A 19737-nucleotide genomic window follows, 5' to 3' on the forward strand; every position below is an offset into this window, starting at 1 on the left:
AACAGTATGCCAAAGGATTTACAGTTTTTCTTGACAAATGAATTTCTATTAGTTTCGATTATTGTTTCATAAATGAATCCAGAAATAAAAATAATAAACAGCATTAGATTGCGTAATTAATTTTAGAAATTTTAAGGGTGCCAAACAATTCGTAATTTGAGATGTACCTAACAAAAATAGTTTTAACTGTACATTCAGAACTAGTATTTATAGATTATAACATCCAAAATAAAATAATTTCTTTCCGTAAATTTCAGCCTGGAATATAACATACTGCTATAATATTATATGAAAGTTTTCAGAAAAGCAGTTGAGATAATACTGACCTGTTCAAAAGCCGAAAAATAATACTGGTATCGACAATTACTGTCGAGAAAAAGTAATGCTAGAGGAGGATGTCCCGTTACACTACGTCACTGTTAAATGTCAGATGGCAGCATAATACGTTGCTAATTATATTTCCTGGTGTGAAGTAATTATGTAAGACTTGATGTATAATTTCACGCTGATCAGTATCGATTATTACGTCGTTGCGGAAAGTTAGCACTTGCACCAAGAAAGTTTGGAGAGAGAAAGACAGAATCTGAAGTAAGCAGTTAGTGGTGTAAGGCATAGTGAGCGTTTTCATTTGCGGAGTCAGAACTTTGAGCATATAATAGTCTGGCCATAGTAAATTTGGCATTCAGTCGTGTTTACTCTGTAAAAGCCTGAGAAGTGTTTTTCTGGTAGCTATTTTGTGTACGAAGTCAGTTAATGATAACTACCGTTTTGGTGTTGTAGTTGGAAGTACAGTGATACGTGCTCTTATATACATTGTGATGCAAGACTAATATTAGAGCGGATGTATTATATTTCCTTCTAAAATATCAATTACCAGCTACTGATAAATTGTTTACATCACATACAAGTAGCCGAGTATAAATGCATGTTACGGCACTTCAACAGGATAATGTGCACACAAGTACTTTTGATGCCTCACACTAGTTTGCATTGCACAAGTGGCTTCATATCTAAACAGCTGCTACAATCTACATCCACTTGAACAATCTTACTATACTCAAACCCTGATCTCCCATTGCAGTTTTTACCTACCACACTTTATCACCAAATTAATTATTCCTGATGCCTCAGGTTGTGCTCTGTCACCCTATCATTGTATACAAGTTTCGCCTAAAGACTTTCTATCCTCGTGTCTATTCAGTATCTCCTCATGTTGTCTTACACGCGCATGTTTATTTCAGCCATCTCCTATAACACAAATTTTAAAACTCTGTAGTATTTGTAGTCGAAGCTTCACTTACATTTAAATTTTATGTTAACAGAGGAAATCGTAACACTTTTCAAGTTTAATAGTTGAAATTTAATAGCTACCCTCTCTGGACGTGGAAGGGAGACATGTGAAGAAAAACTGTAAACAATAAGTCATCGAAGAAACCTAAACCTTAACGGAAAGCCTTAGGGAGCATGTGGTGCCATAAAACAATGTCTGGCCCCGACATCAGTTTTGATATTAACTGCACAAGCTGACTTAGTAATAAACCAATGGTACCCATCGCATAAATCGTGAAATGCATTTTTCTGAAACTAAAAAGGGACAGTGAAGTCTGGTATTCTCTTTGATAGAGAATCTTAACTGCTTACCTATGTTGATTCTGATTATTGACATGAGATCTTAACTAGACGTTCCATCATCAGTTCTGGTCATGCGGGATACACATGTTGTCTGGTAAGCCAGCGTTTTGTAGCAGCTTCGACTGATCTTCGATCTTCGATCGATGATATGTGTTGTACGCGACGTGGTGGAGTAGAATTTGGAATTTCAGTCGTGAATAAACCAACAGAACTATGTACTGACCATCAGGCTGACACACATGTGTTGCAGAATACTGCAGCAGGAAAAATAACAAGACGAAAGAGGCAGGCTACAAAGTTTAAACAACAAAATATTTATCAGATGAGATATAACAAGCATTAAATCAACTCGATTGTTCAACGACATAACTCGTGAAGGAGATGAAGATCTATGAAGAAAATTAAACATAGAATATGTAGAGCTATGCAGTGAGCATAGTCTACTGCACGTTTCCAACACCAAATCGAACTAGTCTCGTGATTTTGGGATGACGCTGCTTGTCTACAGTTTGTGGTAATAGTAAAAATTGCATATTACACCTAGTCGCCTTGTCTTACATACATTTCTGGACGTTTGAGTTTTAGTAACAGCTATGGCGCAGAATTATCGTTGCTATGATGTAAAGAGAAATACATGAAGAGAGGACCAGTTACTTTTCATAGGTATACAAATATACACACATAAAAAAGAAATAAGTTTTGCATCACCTTGGTTCCTCGAGTTCCAGAACCTGTAGAGAAAATGGGAATACAGATCAAAATAAACATCATTTCCGTCCTTTTTATTGCTCATGAAAACCACACAATGCATTTGTACCACCATATAGGAGACCTTCAGAGGTGGTAGTCCAGATTGCTGTACAAACCGGTACCTCTAACAGCCAGTAGAACGTCCTCTTGTATTGATGCATGACTGTATTCGTCGTGGTATACTATCCACAAGTTCATCAAGACACTGTTGGTCCAGATTTTCCCATTCCTCAAAAGCCATTCGGCGTATATCCCTCATAGTGATTGGTGGGTCACGTCGTCCATAAACAGCACTTTTCAATCTATCCCAGGCCTGTACGATAGGGTTCATGTCTGGAGAACATGCTGGGCACTCTAGTTGAGCGATGTCGTTATCCTGAAGGACGTCATTCACAATACGTGCACGATGGGGGTGCGAACTGTCGTCCATGAAGACGGATGCCTCGCCCATATGCTGCCCATAAGGTTGCACTATCGGTCGGAGGATGGAGTTCACGTATCGAACAGCCGTTACGGTCCCTTCCATGAGCATAAGCGGCGTACGTCGGCCCCACATAATGCCACCCCAAAACAACAGGCAACCGCCACCTTGCTGCATTCGCTGGACAGTGTGTTTAAGGCGTTCAGCCTGACCATGTTGCCTCCAAACACGTCTCCAACGATTGTCTGGTTGAAGGCATATACGAACTCGTCGGTGAAGAGAACGTGATGCCAATCCTAAGCGTTCCATTCAGCATGTTGTTGGACCCATCTGTACCACCCTGCATGGTGTCGTGGTTGCAAAGATTGATCTCACCATGGACGCTGGGAGTGAAGTTGCGCATAATGCAGCCTATTGCGCACAGTTTGAGTCGTAACGTGATGTCCTTTGGCTGCACGAAAAGCATTATTCAACATGATGGCGTTGCTGTCATGGTTCCTCCGAGCCATAATCAGTAGGTAGCCGTCATCCACTGTAGTAGTAGCCCTTGGGCGGCCTGAGCGATGCATGTCATCAACAGTTCCTGTCTCTCTCTGTATCTCTTCCATGTCCGAACAACATCGCTTTGGTTCACTCCGAGAGGCCTGTACACGTGCCTTGTTGAGAGCCCTTCCTGGCAAAAAGTAACAATGCGGACGCGATCGAAACGCGGTGTTGACCGTCTAGTCATGATTGAACTACAGACAATACGAACCGTGTACCTCCTTCCTGGTGGAATGAGTGGAATTGATCGGCTGTCGGACCCACTCTAATAGGCGCTGCTCATACATGGCTGTTTACGTCTTTAGGCGGGTTTAGTGACATCTCTGAACAGTCAAAGGGACTGTGTCTGTGATATAATACCCACAGTCATTATCTATCTTCAGGAGTTATGGGAATTGGGGTGATGCAAAACTTTTTTAATGTGTGGAATACAGGCATGCATCAATGCAAGAGGACGTGTTACTGGGTATTAGAGGTACCGGTTTGTACAACAATCTGGATCACCACCAGTGGTGGATTTTTATATACAGGGTGTCCCAGCTATCTTGTCCACCCAAAATATCTCTGGAACAATAACAGCTATTGGAAAACGACTTTCACCGGTATCAATGTAGGGCTGGGTCCCATGTATGTACATATTTGGAAACATTCTAAAACGAAAGCATATGCGTTTTTTAACACAAACTTATGTTTTTGTAAATGGACCTCCTATATTTTTTCTTCAGCAATCCATAGCATGACAAAGCACATACACAATGGCGTTGATTTCATCGCAATATTCCCATTACATCCCGAGATATTGAGACGCGAAGTTGACGCTTGAAACACCCGACATGCGCTGCTAGGGCACGTCCTGAGGCTCAGGCGTGAACCCCATGCTGCCCGTAATCGCGATGTGATTGACATGCGTAATCACACTTCCATACTTATCAAGAGGTCCGAAACGAATAATACGGTCTGCTGCCATCCTGCATTAACGTCGTACATTCCAGCAGGTATTTATCCCATTGGCTAGGGGTGATGCGGATCTGTAACATATCTGTGTACCGCAACGTTAGTCACAAAGTTAACTTCGCTTATCGTTAATCCGTTACTAAAAAGGTAATGCCGTTCAACGTTAAAACTTTACTTTACTGTAGATCTAGCGCAAGTGACAGTTAATCATTCACTCGTAATAGTAAAATTCATATTGATGGTTTTAGTGAAACGAGCAAGTGGACTAATAGTTTTACCGTTGTTTAGGTAAAAATGTTTTGATTTGGGAAGTTCAGGTAGGACGTAGAAGATGAATGTAAACATGTTTAACCAATTGGTTTTATTTATTATCACATAATTATCAATGTTATGTTTATCTAATGCGTTAAATGACAAATTGTTGCAAAAAAATGTTTCTTAAGATCACTGGGTAAAATGGCCCTTTGTAGAAACTTCCACTGTGATACCAGCACTACATGCTCAAAGTGATGCCCATTGGCTTGCATACATAGGGTCACTCTGCGGATGAAGGATGCCCTACTTCGTGCTACTGTTTCCTCTTTGATGGCTGTACAAGCATCAATAATGCGTTGCTTCATGTCCTCTGGTGTTGTTGGTTCATGTTGGTAAACAGCATCCTTCACTGCTCCCCCAAGAAAATAATCCAGCGGTATAAGGTACGGAGATCGGGCAGGCCACCTAACTGGGCCACCTCGTCCAATCCACCTACCAGGGAACTTACGGTTCAGACTTCGTCGTGCTCGTAAGGCGTTATGTGCAGGGCATCCGTCATGCTGATACCACATGACCATTCTCCGGTTCAGAGGTACGGTGTCCAAGAGAACAGGAAGATTGTGTCGTATAAATCTGGAGTATTGCCTGCCATTTTGGATGCCATTTATAAAGAAAGGTCCGATAATGGTATCTCCAATAATCCCACACCAAACATTAACTTTCCACGGACGTTGATGTTCTACCTGACAGTCATTTTGGATTGTCTGCGGACCAATAATGCCTATTCCTCAAATTGACAATTCCTTTGTTGGAGAATGATGCCTCGTCGGTAAAGAGAACATCAGCAAAAAAATTTGGGTTAGTCAGAAGTTTTTGCTGAGCAATGTTACCCTACTGCGGAAGTCATTTCCATGAAGATCTTGGTGTAAATGAACATGGTAAGGATGAAATTTATGACGTTTAAGAATACGCTGTGCACTTGATTTCGACACACCAACTTCACGTTCAATTTGACGTGTGCTGATTTGATGATTCACAGCTATGGTAGCGAGCACAGAAACTTCAGCACGTTCATCTGTACGTGTTCTAGAACGATGTCGAGGTCTTGGATTTAAGCTTCCCGTTTCACGTAGACGAGATGTGAGACGACCAAACATCCGGCGCGAAGGCGATGGCTTGTCAGGGAATCGTCTTCTGTACAGTCGTTCTGCCTGAACAGCATTTCGTCCACCTACAACAGGGTACAGTACAGGTATGTAGAGTAGGGTAGAAAACAGACATATTAACTTAATAATCATAATGTTCGCTAACAGTACTATCAACAAACAAGCAATCTCATAACGTATTTCCCGTCAACGTACATTCTCCATAGATCAGCAGCATTTCTACCATATCTTCATGTGGGTACATTATACTGTACAGTATAAGTTCCACAACACAACGTTTATTCACAATGTGTACTACCTCCGTGCCGTCACTAGATTACTCTGATGCACGACTACATTGGCAAGCGGTGTACTGCACGCCAAACCAACAACAAATGGGATGCTCGGAGGGTGGTGGAGTACAGGAGTTTGCATGGGTCGCAAATCATAAACAAGACGAAGTGGTAACTGTGGCAGTAGTGGGAACTACGCTGGACACTTGACTAGGTAGAGCCAGGCCCTACGTGACAGGCACAATGGGTCACATAACGCATTTGATAAACCTTATTTTGGGTGTGCAGGATAAATAAAACAACCTGACGGGTGTACACCGATCGGTACTGGTTCATATTGTGTACGTAGATACGTAAAACGTGCAAGAGGGAAACCATTATGTGCTTATGAGAGTTGATGGCAGCAGACCGTATTATTCGTTTCGAACCTCTTGATAAGTATGGTGGTGTGATTACACATGTCAATCACATCGCGATTACGGGCAGCATGGCGTCAACTTCGCGTCTCAATTTCTCGGGATGTAATGGGAATGTTGCGATGCAATCATCGCCATTGTGTATCTGCTTTGTCATGCTATGGATTGCTGAAGAAAAAATATAGGAGGTCCATTTACAAAAACATAAGTTTGTGTTAAAACACACATATGTTTTCGTTTTAGAATGTTTCCAAATATTTACATTCATGGGCCCCAGCCCTATATTGATACCGATGAAAGTCGTTTTCGAATAGCTGTTATTGTTCCAGAGATATTTTGGGTGGACAAGATAGCTGGGGCACCCTGTATATTGATATGTCCACTAGGCACTGGCCTAGGGGCTGCACCTTGAGGGGGGCGGGCGGGGGGAGCGGCATTTTTTGTTTTGTACTCATTTTAACATTTTACGTTTTAAAATACCTGCGCTTACAAACGACAAATTCTTAAATATTGTTAAACAATTTATTCGTTTAAATAAGCCTTAATAACGAAAGTCGACAATACAAGCTTGCAAATATAAGTTGTTTACTTGGTGACTAAATGGAAATTTAACATTGGATTTCTGTCTGGTATCATCTTCATGATTATTCCGAGAACGTTGTCAGCTTCTACTTAACCCTACCATATTTACCCCGTGAAAATACCAGGACACCCTGAAAAGCTGTGATAAACTACTCAGCAGTTTCTTAAACACTGTTTGGGCCTCAGTATGTAAAACCCGACTCTACTTAAATTTCTTGTAGAAATTACAGAGAAGTATCAAGGCAACCCTCCATTAGTATAATTAATGTGAAGGGTTTGTGGTCTTCAATATGTAATATCTGAGCTTAGATTTAATGACACCTGTTTAACAAAATATGTTGATACTGGGAATGTTTTACATTTTTAAACACATGTTTTTACGAAAAGAACATAAGTAGAATATCTAATAATGTGTGAAATACACTACACAACAATTTAAAAATTTTATTTATTTATTTACTTAGTTACTTTTTTTGGAAAAAGAGAAGAAGAAACCAACTTCCGTTTGTCTCATTTATTGTGCTGCAACCAGCACGAATCTGTGCAATCGAATAGTACGTGGCATTGCAAATTTTGTATTAAACTTCTTAACTGAGATTTTTTTCTTCGAGGAAAGGCTATTTTTATTTTGTGTTGGAACAAAGGGTGCATTTACGTGTAGACACAACAGCAGTGTTCACACAAATGAGGACACATCACATCAATTGCCAAAAACTACTTAAACTTTGTAGTCTGTCTTCTCTGCCTACAGAAACCGATAAAGTGTTGTAAGAATAAGTGAGATAAGAGTCGATCCAGCACACCTCACTGCAAGAAACTGCAAAAATTATTTGCTTTTCTAAATTAGAAAGACCGTGTCAAGAACATTCAGAACATATTTGTGTCCCAGCCAAAATTCCGGCGACGCGGGAAACAGAAACCAAAAAAGGGACTGTCCCATTTTCTTTTCGAGACGAATTCCAGCCGGCAGATGTGCTTCTACTGTTCACTGACAACAGAGAAACAGGTGCCAATGAAATTAAATTATGCTACATTGTTGTTCTTTCATAGCACAGTCACGTCGACTAATCCGAGTTGGTCAGTTCATCGCTCCGTGTTTAAAGGAAAAATCTTTGTGCTTATGTGCCGTGTTTAAAGTGAAAAGCTTTGTGCTCATGTGCGGTGTAGCACCATTGAAACTGAATACCGTCTTTTTTTCTTTCCTTTTACTAATTTTTTCTTTTGTTTTGACTGTTGGTTGACAGTTTTGTATGTGCCTAAACATGAATAATAGTGAAAAAAGCAAACGTCTAAAATTAAGTGGGGCGGCATTTCGGAAATTATCTAAGGAAAGGCGAGAACGAGAAGCCAATGTTCTAAAAACGCTTGGCAGAGTAGATAAATTTTACGCAACAAATGTCGCTGGTTCGATTTCGAATTCAATTAGTGCAGATGATATTTCTGGCACTGCAGATTTTGTAAAAGAAGTAAATACAGACGAAACAAAAGTTAAAAATGAAGAAAAGCATATAGTTCTTGATTTCGACTTTCACGAAAAACTAAGTGTCGAGTCAGACATTACAAAAAGAAATAAGCTCGTTGGTGATGATACTGCAGAATGGTGTGTGAATGAATCAACATTCTCTTACAACGTGGCGTTAATCAAAATTGTAACGGTGATTTATCTAATTCAAGAAGATCAATAGGCGATAAAACCAGATATTTGAACAAAAAATGTATTTTACCGTAAACTTTTAAATGGTGAATCAACTTTGCCTAATTTTCTAGAATACTCCTGTAGCACCGGTTCTGCTTTTTGTGCACCATGTAAATTGTAGCGATTGCTACAAGTGGTATTGTAGATTGGAAAAATATTTCTAATATTTTATCTCATCATGAAAATTCACTTGAACACAAAAATTCCAAATTATCACTCTTAACCAGAAAGAAGTCACTTGGAACACTAGGTAACTATTTCGAGACATATATTGAGACAGAAAAAATGTACTGGTGCAGTGTGTTGAAAATGGTGTTTGCAGTAGTGAAGAAGCTAACAAGTCGTGGACTTCGAGTACGTGGACACGTTAAAAGATTCCATTCATTTCATAATGGTCAATTTATTACGTATCTTGAACTTATAGCTGAGTTTGATCCTTTTCTCGCAGAGCTCATTGGACCATATGGAAATCTAGGGCAGGGACATATAAGTTATCTTTCTTCAAAAATCTGTCATGAAAAAATAGAACTTCTTTCTCAACAAATAAAAAGAATTATCATAAGTGAAATAACACAGGCCAAATTTTTGCTGTATAATAGTAGATTCTACTGTGGACATTTCACATATTGATCAATTATCTTTCATATTAAGATACGTGAATGGTGAACCTGTTGAACGTTCGCTCCTATTTTTACCAAACCCGGAAAACAAGTCCGAAAACTTAGCTGAGACCGTAATAAAGGTCCTGTCTACAAATTCCATTGATATTACTGGCTGTAGAGGCCAGTCATACGACAACGCAAGCAATATGTCAGAAACCTACACTGGTTTGCTGGCTCACACTAAAGAACGAATTCCGAAAGCCCGTTATGTGCCTTGTGCAGCATATTCTTTGAATTTAGTCGGCAGTAGTGCTGCAAGCTGTTGTCGGGAAGCATGTTCATTTTTCAGTGTAGCGCAAAACTTTTATAATTTTTTCGCTGCTTCTACACAGCGCTGGGATAAAACTTCTTTCTTTCTTGAAACCAGGATGCGAAACGGTAAACACGTTGGTCAACAAGAGAGGAAGCGCGTGTAAGTCTACATAAAAACTGGGAGGGCATTATCAAGGCCTTCACACATATCGCCAATAATACGTTTGAAAAACCACTTCTGTAAAATGAGGCTTCAGCTTTATTAAATCAACTCAGCAGACTAGAAACAGTATTTATGACGACAGCTTGGAAGGACGTACTCCTGTGGCTTAATAGTGTAAATCTGAAATAGCAAAGTCTAAATATTGATGCTGAAATAGTGCGTGAATTACATGAATCACTTGTAGGATTTATTGCATCCATTCGTGGCATGTTCGATTATTACGGAAATAAATCCATGGAGATTGTGGCTGATATAGACTATGAATGCACCTATAAAAGATCACGAAAACGCAAACTTCATGATGACGAAGAAGCGGACTCTGAAGAAGTTTTTCTGACTGGAAGGGAAAAATTTAGAGTCGAAACGCTTCTCCCAGTACTCAACAACTTGTACGGCGAATTAGCGAAGAGGAAAGAAAGCTATAGAACACTGTTGGACTCCTTCACAGTTTTCAGTAACCTTAAGAACTGTTCACCTGACGATACAGATGAATGTGCAGCGTCATATGACACAGATTTAGTACCTTACTTCCCTAGTAGATGTGTACATTTCACGGAATTTTTGAAATTTTCTGAGATTAGTGATGTGCCAGTCGAAATGAGTAAATTTATACGAAAAGAGAGGTTACAATCCGTGTTTCCAAATGTTGGCATTGCTCTTAGACTATTTCTGTGTATGGCACTTACAAATTGTTCAGCAGAATGCTCGTTTTCTGTACTTGAAAGACTGAAATCGTACCTACGTTCTACGTTGTCTGAGGAGAGATTGAACGCCTTGTCCATTCTTCACATCGAGGCCGACCTCCTAACTAATAACGTCTGAACTATGAAGATATGATAACTAGTTTTCTGCCGTCAAAGCCAGACGAAAACTTTGCTGACTGGTGAGTTTATTTATTTATTCATATTAGTTTTAAAAATGTAAGATCATAATGTGATTTTTATTATAACTTAGAGCACATTAACTGGATTTACAAACTACGTATTACCTGTTTATTTTACAACTGCCAATGGCAGAGCGAGGAACTAATCCTCGTTTACGTGCAGACATGAAAGAAGGCGTCCGACAGTACTAGACAATACCCCAATGACCTCTCGGCGCTGTACAGTCAAGTCATACTATAGTATAGTAAAATTTATGCGTATTCTTTGCGTCTGCTGAAATGTATAGTTATCGGGGAAATATACGTTATCGGAGAGTACGCTCAGATGAAAAAGTGTTAATAAATAACGTAGTTCAGTTCTGTCGCTAAATACATAAAAGCTTTCTAATACAGTCAGAAAGAGCTATGATGAGAGCAGTAGCTGCAGTACAAAACTGTTCAGCCCTTACATGGATTAAAGGTACCGTGTACACTAATTGTGCAGCATCTAGCTACACAGACCCTAATGCTTTACACGTTAACTGTTAGATTATAAAACAAATTTCATTATTCCACACTTGACTGTAAAATTATCTAATAGCAAATCCAGTTCCGTGTTTCTTCGTCTGTATTTAGTTATTAGTTCGTGCACCGAAATCTCTATTTCATTTTCATTTCTTACACTTTCCTATAGATTAAAGTATTAATACGGAACGTGTTTTTTATCTGCTATACATTCAAGTTATTAGATCGTAAAACGACAGTTTAATTATAATTTTGAACACATCTCTGCAAAGTACGTATTAATTTCTAATGTATGACACGTTCGCTTCAATTTTTAGACCGTAACATAACTTTTTTATTTTCATTTTTAAAAGTAAATGTATAATTTTATTTCCCTTGTGATCGTTTCTGTTGTCTTTCGACAGAAGACTGTGTTAACACAATGCAATTTAAGTTTATTTTATCAGCTGCCGTATACCAAGTACAGTTCAGGAACCATATTACATTTTGATTGAGAGCGACTAGACTGCTGACGCGTCCATCGGAACAACGAATAGCAGAGTATGCTCACAGGACTCCCACTCAAAAACGGCAATTGTGAAGTGATCGGGTAATAGTTAATACTCAATTTTTTTTTGTAGGGGGGCGCATATAATATGGTGTGCCTAGGGGCGCAAAATTTTTAAATCCGCCACTGACCACCACCTCTGAAGGTCTCGCTGTATGGTGGTACAACATGCAATGTGTGCTTTTCATGAGCAATAAAAGGGGCGGAAATGATGTTTATGTTGATCTCTATTCCAATTTTCTCTACAGGTTACGTAACTCTCGGAACCGAGGTGATGCAAAACTTTTTTTGATGTGTGTAATTAAGGAGAAATGTGTTTCTTCTTAAACATAAGATGTAATAGGACTGCCAAAGTTGTTATCTATGAGACAAATGAAAAAGAGACAGAGAGAGGTTATAAGCACTTGCGTTAGCGCGAAATTTCGAAATACAGAAAAAGGAAATGGAGTGGAATTTCAGTAGTGCAACGCACCAGCATATGACTGCTAATAAGAATTGTGCTCTGATAAAAATAAGGGAGTGTAATAGGCACGAATATTTTCAAGGAAGAAGAAGGGTTTACTACTTCTTAGGATCAATAGTCGTTCGATTGTTTCGACAGAGGAAAATTTTGTGACACGGGAAAAACAGTGAGAAAGGTGAGATTTGTTTAAAATAGGATAGCTTAATTCCAACTCGGCAAATGCTGAATTTCTGGTGGTAAATGTAACGATATACATCGTAGCATTCGCACCTTATACGGAGCGTCTGAGAACTTCCCAGAATTGAGCTGTAGGATGTGAATTATATTTAACTTACTAATTAGATTGGTACAATACTCATACATTTATCTTACCATTTCAGTGAATATATGTGTTGCCTGAATCTGGCTGGAATATGCAGCAAATCTAACTGTTCCACTGTAGATAATTAAAAATTTTAGCCCTCGCAGTGATGAACACAAAGATTCACACAGATCATCTGGAGCAAAGATCATCATTCGTCTGCCATCGTTCATAAAAGAGGTAACAAAACCGTCGCTTGTTTACTGCACAATCTCTAAACTAAACCATATGTGACAGATAACTTTCAGTACACAATTATTCTATACTGAACGCTTCTCAGGAGCTTTATGGACATGACTAAAATGAAGACAGAATTGTTAAAATTCCAGTGACAAGAGATTTCAGTTCCGTGGAACGTGCCATTACGTTATCTGTTGAAAACAAGTGATTCTCGCAGCAGTTTAGTTATTGCAAGAATATAATTACAGAGTTTTGCCAAGCGCCGGGTGTGTAGTAGATTTTTAAAGGCATGTGACGTTCTTGAAACTATGCGATCTTACGGCAATGAAATCATTTCCGTTGTCAGTTCGCAGCGGATGGTCAACTTAAGTTGCAAAAGTATATACCAATGGAATTTTTGTAGTTGCGTCTATTTGTTTGTGGGAACGGATGTTTGAGATGCAATCGAATAACACAACAATAATTGTGTGTAACTCAGTATTTGTTGTGCTGTATCCAAGATGAGTTTATGTTCCTTCACCTACAAAGAAAGCGCTTTGTCCACCTATACCGTAATGTCAATTTAATCGTGCTGTTTCGGAAAAAAGCTTCGGTATCTGACATAGTAGTGTGGAAACACTAATTGACACCGAAAACTGAGTTAAGTTTTTGTGGAAGAGATGTTTGCTGTGAGTGCATAATTTTAGTTATGCAAGCAAAATTCAGTATCTTTGGTATCAGTTAAAGGCAGGGAGAACAACTAGCATTTGTAAAAGTACCTGTCCCTCCCGCAAACTGTTGTACATAACAGTTTATGTACACTGCAAATGGTTGGTCTGTAGCACTGTCTCGAACGATACGTCCTAATAGATTCCAATATCCATTAAATGGATCATTTCATGACACCATTTGCAATGTTTCCAGAAACAGTTATGTAATAATGTCTGATTAGGAGACGAACCATAATGACGAGATAGGAGTGCTCTTCTTCATACTTGTTTCTCCACATACTGAAACAATGTCCGTCCCCAGCTTCGTTACATCTTCCTCACATTTTAGTGTAGTATTCATAAGGCCTGCTCCGTCTTCATTGAAATCGTCTGTGTCTTAGGTGACCTACTTCTGCCTCTCTTTCCTACTGTTTTGTTACTGGTTACTTGTTAACCAGCCTGTCTTCCCCCATGGTGGTGATTTGCCGTTTCCGTTATATACGCACGTATTTGTTCGATTTTTCCATTAAAATAGTAGGTAATAAATTACTCTCGAATAATATTGCTTTGTAACTTATCTCTGAACGTACTCGCATATTGCTCTATTGTCTCCAAAAGTTCCATTTAGTCTGAGTGAATTCTTCGTTTATTGTTCATAGTCAATATCCAGTATTCATACTTGTATAGTATTATGGAGTTATTCATTACTTTGTAATGTGCCGCCCTTGTATCCTGTTTCTGTCTTGCTACCTCGTTTTCGGTACCATGTAACATTTAAAACCTACTGCATTTATGAGTGGCGTCATTTTATACGCGTTACTAACAGCTAAAAATGTCACATGAGTTCCATTTGTTGTTCATCTGTTACTGTTTGGAAAAATAGTGCAAACTTGTTAGTATAGGATTTTTATTTGATTTTTATACTGAAATTTTTTAATGACATTGCCTATGTATTCAATTAGGTAACATATTTCAGACTAAAATAAAAATTCTGCCTTTAGAAAAAGTTGTTGATCGTGGGAAAACACTATAGTGTGTGTGTGTGTGTGTGTGTGTGTGTGTGTGTGTGTGTGTGTGTGTGTGTGTATCTGTGTGTATCCTGGTATTAATCTGTTGCCTGTTACAGCCCATAACGTTTCCACAGTACTTTTAAATGATTAAGTCTTCGCTGTGCGTCTCTGTATTTCGTGGATCCCATCTTAGAACTTACGGGCATGAGTATATAGCTGTCGCATATCATCATTGTAGTTTGGTGGTCACTCTATTGAGCGCTCTAAAGTGAAAGCATTAACATCATTATTAACAACACTGTTGAGGCTTGCGTATTAATTCCGTTATTACTATTAACTTAATTGAAAACGTAAGACGGAGTGAATATATTATTTAATACATTGCCAAATCTACGCAACATCCGGTTGTGATTTTAATCACGAGCAGTGGGAAGCAATGGATTTTCTTGCGATACAAGCGCTTCAGAATCCGTTCTCTCTGTTGATTTTAATTCGTTGTTTAGGTGTACGTGGTTCGCTCACATGTGTTAGGTATTAGCAATGTTCGAGGGAAAGAAACATGGCGCTCTTTCTTTTCTTTCTTTTTTAAATAGCTACTTCACGTTTCGCCTTGTTTTATGACTACAGCAATCAGCGCTCTTAGCAATTTTCTGAATTTTCATGGCGTTGCATCGATTGCTCGGCTCTGCTCTTGTACTTAAGAGTTGTCATTTTGGATCAACATTTCCTGTTTCTATTGATATAGTGGAAGCTCCAGAATTTCCCATACGGCACTGTATACGTTAAAATTTTCTTCCACAGTACAACATAGTCGGTCAAACTACATCACAATTTGTGTAATAAACAAGTGATGAAAGTCAGTACTAATGTGCATGATGATCAGAAGGTAAATTGTTTCAGAGTGACAGACACTGTCTCTGTATTGAAACTTCTTGATTCAGAAACTTGACCAAGGAAGGGAATTAATCTGTTAGTAACTTCTATAGGAGTTAACAAAATGTATAAACTGCAATAAACAATAAATCATCAGAATTCGTTTACGGAATCATTGATAACGAGAAGGTCGAACAGGCGGGAAAAGCGGCGATTCTATGTGTGTTATGTCTGAATTCTGCTCTTCCACATAACAATCTTTTTAGTTGTTTAGCGTCGAAAACTGCATAAAGATGACAAAATGAGGGGAATATATCCTTTGTTATGCCAGACTGTATTTTTAATCCTCTCTACTCCAGCCATCGTCAGTAATTTTTCTACCCAAATAACAAAAATCACCTAAGAAAATACGCTTATCATTGCCTGGTTTAATTCCACTACATTCCATGACTGTTGTTTTGCATTCTTTGATGTACATCTTATAACCTCTTTTCAGAATATTATCCACCCGTTCAAATGGTATTTCAACTGCTTTGGCGTCTTTGACGGAACTGCAGTGTCGTGGACATATCTAAGTATTTTTATTCCTGAAGTTTAACTCCTATTCCAAATTTCTCCTTGGTTTCCCTTACTGCTTTCTTAATTTAAAGATTGAGTAACATCGGGGGTGGGCCACAATTCTGTCTCACTTGTTTCTCAACTACTGCATTCCTTTCATGGCCTTCAATTCTCCTAACTGTTGTATGGTGTCTGTCAAGGTCTTCTTAGATCACCGACTTCAAAACCATATTGACTGTTAATCGATCGTGAATTTCAAAATATGAAGGGACAACCATGTCATATGAACAAAGTGTGGATTTATTTGCAGTTCTTTATGTGAACAGCAGACCGACAAACGACGTGAATATTTCCTCATATCACGTTTTCCTTCGTTTTCTCCGCCGGATGACCGCAGCTCCTGGCACCACTGTAATTGTGTGATTTGTTAAACGTTTTTGTATCTTCATTGCAGTCTGAAGAGTGCTTCATTTAACAATTGAAGTAAGTCAAAAAATCCGTGAACTGGTAGCGATCATTGGAAAATCTTCTCGTATTGTAGATAACCTTTCGTTCGCAGTATTTTATCGCTACTGACTTAACCTTTCGTTCGCAGTATTTTATCGCTACTGACTTCAGAACACTAAAGAGTGCATTTCATTCAGCACTGTTAAAAGCTTTCTCTACATCTACAAATGCAATAAATGTAGCCTTTCCTCAGTCTAAGACAAGTCGTAGAATCAGCATTAGCTCGTATTTTACTACATTTCTGCGGAATCTGTGGGGATTCGAGGTCTATTCAATCTTTTGTACGGACTGCCCGTCGCCATAGTCGAGCAGCGAGTAGTTAACTTGAGTCCCATTGTTAAAAATATTTCAATTATTGCAACTACGTTCCTTTATGACCTAATATTTTGATTACGAATTTGTGTTCAGAATGTACAAGTACCACAGGAGCTGGAGTTTCGTTCCCTTGTGAGGAGTAGTTCGTAATCTATTAGCATTTTATCGATGTTTGATTGAAACTGAGTTTAGCTGTAGATTAAAGCTACTAGCACCAAAGTATATGTGAGTATTGAGTTACTTTTTTTTTCATTGGGTTACTGCCATGTTGTGCTAGGAGTAGTAGTTTATGAGAAATTTGTTTGTTTCCGCTGTTAGTAATATGACAATAGACAATTTAATATCAATTTTACTCGAGGGTCAAAATTACTAACGGGATTATGTAAGTCAGTTTAAATGATGAACATTTGCGGGGATTAGGAATTTTCCAGGACAAATGTCCTAAAGCAAATAGTTCGTCAGGTAGAAAAATTCCTAATCTCACTGTTTTATACTCCGGAAGATACGCTGAGCATTGAGGAGAAAGCTAAGGATCTCCTTTTGAGGAAAAATTCAAAGAGTCGATATGGGATAGTGGGGAGCTGTTAAATGTTTCATTAAGAGAACGTTTGCCGCATTTCAGGGTCTGTGTATGCAGGGAAAATTAACAAGCTTTCTATACGAGGTCCGCTCCCCTTGCATTGTATAAAGTGCTGGGCCCAAGGCCGGAGAGTTAATAGGCATTACAGCTACGCCGAATTCATGTAGCTCGATTTTCTGATTCACACCAAGTGACAAAATTGCCGACTTACAATATTTTTGGCACAGAGATGATGTGTAGAGAAAGAACTTCAAAAATTTGAAACCCTTTCCGAATTTCGTTTTTGGAGGGTGGCATTGTGGAGACACTCAGTAACTTGGAGCGCAAACTACGTTGATAATTTTAATCGCTGGATTTTCTGCTATTACATCGATTCGGGACTTTAAATAGTTTTGAATGAATTATCCGTGTGTGGCAATCAGAACGTTTTCGCATGTATTCTATTCCGTGCTATAAAAACTGCTTTGCAACACGAATGTATTTCGGACAGTTACGATCGTTGTTAGTGTTTTATGGCGAGCAAACATTTTATGAACTCTTATTAATTTTCATTCTTTTAGCTTGATAGTATGTTTGAATTTTGACAACTGTCTATTAGGTGTTTCCGAGTAGGAACTGGTCTTTTAGTGCAACAATACATCATTTATCCATCACAAATTGTTTGTAATCACTAACCTACGTCATTACCCACAGCCTGATCAACAAAATTAGTACAAGTGTGAATGATCCTTATTGTGGCCTTGTCGAAAGTTAATCAAAATACATGGCACACTTTAGGGGAACAGAGAATTAAGCGACAAAATTGAGAGACGTTATTAAGCAATTTCATTAAATACAAAACTATTTAAAAGCACCCCCACAACCCTAACCGATCTTCCCGAGATTGGCTTCTGTGTTTTATGCCATTCTTCTGTAAATAATTTGTGTCAGAATTTTGCAAGCATAACTTATGAAACTGATGCTCGGTAATATTCACTCCTGTCAATACCTGTTTTCTTGGAGTAGGAATGCTGAGTGTCTTTCCCCTCTGTCATACATCTTCCACACCAGGTTCGTCCAACAATTTCAATAAATCTGAAGGAATATCGTACAGAATCCTGTTTATTAAATCAGAAATCAATGTCTTTTGTGCAAATTGGTTATGAATAAAATTTTGTCATTTCAATATGTGTGCTATCAAGGAAGACATGTGTCGATACTGAGATAATTTGTAATAAGAGAATGCATACCTTTGATCACCACTGTAACTTGTGATCAACGAGACGTTTCTGTTCCGTTCACTATGTATTCATTGTTGTTGCCTCGTATGAAATTTTGTACATTCTGTAATGAATATAGTGTCAGAAGTTAAATGTGAGTTTGCTTGGTTACTTCGTGCTGCTGAATAGATGCAATGATGTTATTGTCGGCAACAGTAGCGTGACTCCAGCTAAGTATTGTGAAAATTTCTCTATTAACAGCGTGACTAGCTGTATGCTACAATAAAAGTGAGTACAGTTAACAGATTAGACTGCTATTCCATTGACAGCTAACTTGCGAGAGCGTACATGAAACATTGACCTGTCCGCCTAAATGTGTAAAAATCCAGATAATGACGTATTGCATCCATCCAAATATATTAAATACGAGTTGCCGTTCGCGAAGTGACCACTTCAATTAAAAACTGGCTTTTCACGCGTAACCTTCAGGAACTTTAGCAGTACATCCGAAGAGGATATTAATCAGAAATTTATAACGAACGCAATTAGTAATTTTCCTGTTTTGTCAAGTTTTTGCTGTTGCACAAGGATTGTATTATAAAACGTTGATTGGTGTCATTGTGAAAATTTATAAAATTTTGAAAAGTTGTTGAAGGCACATATCTTTCAGTTATACTGCTTACTTCCACCCGCAATTAGCAAAGTTTGCATGTTTTTTGGCATCACAGAATTCTCTGCCTCATAGTACTTACCTTTAATGTTTACACGATACAAGTTAAAACTGAGTGTCCAGACTCTTGCCTATGTGCGATGCTCTCCATTGTTTATACCTGTGGCATATTTGCCTGTTGTGTGTGTTCCCCGACTCATTTCATATGCCAGAGGCTTACACATACGAATACAAAGTGCTAGGTTATAGCATTTGAGCTTGTTGATGAATTTTGAAAATATTTGTGTAGAATCTGAGAGTGTTAGGCATAAGTGATAGCTGATTTCATGAGTGTTTTATGTACAACACTTTTCCGAGACACGATCTCTTGAGCAATATTCCGTCAGCGTAAACGTTATTTTTGTAATACTTTGTGTGATTTCACATGAATGTTATTTGTGTTATCAAAATTCTTAGTAATTTGGTCAAAAAAGTTCAGCGTAAATGAATGTAGTCTTCTTTCATTAAACGTCTTCCATATTCCTTCTTTCCTCTTCAGATTTCATAGGCTTAGCGAGAACGTTTCGTCAGTGTT

This window comes from Schistocerca serialis, chromosome 1 (genome assembly GCF_023864345.2).
Source record: "Schistocerca serialis cubense isolate TAMUIC-IGC-003099 chromosome 1, iqSchSeri2.2, whole genome shotgun sequence".
In the NCBI taxonomy this organism is placed as follows: Eukaryota; Metazoa; Arthropoda; class Insecta; order Orthoptera; family Acrididae; genus Schistocerca; species Schistocerca serialis.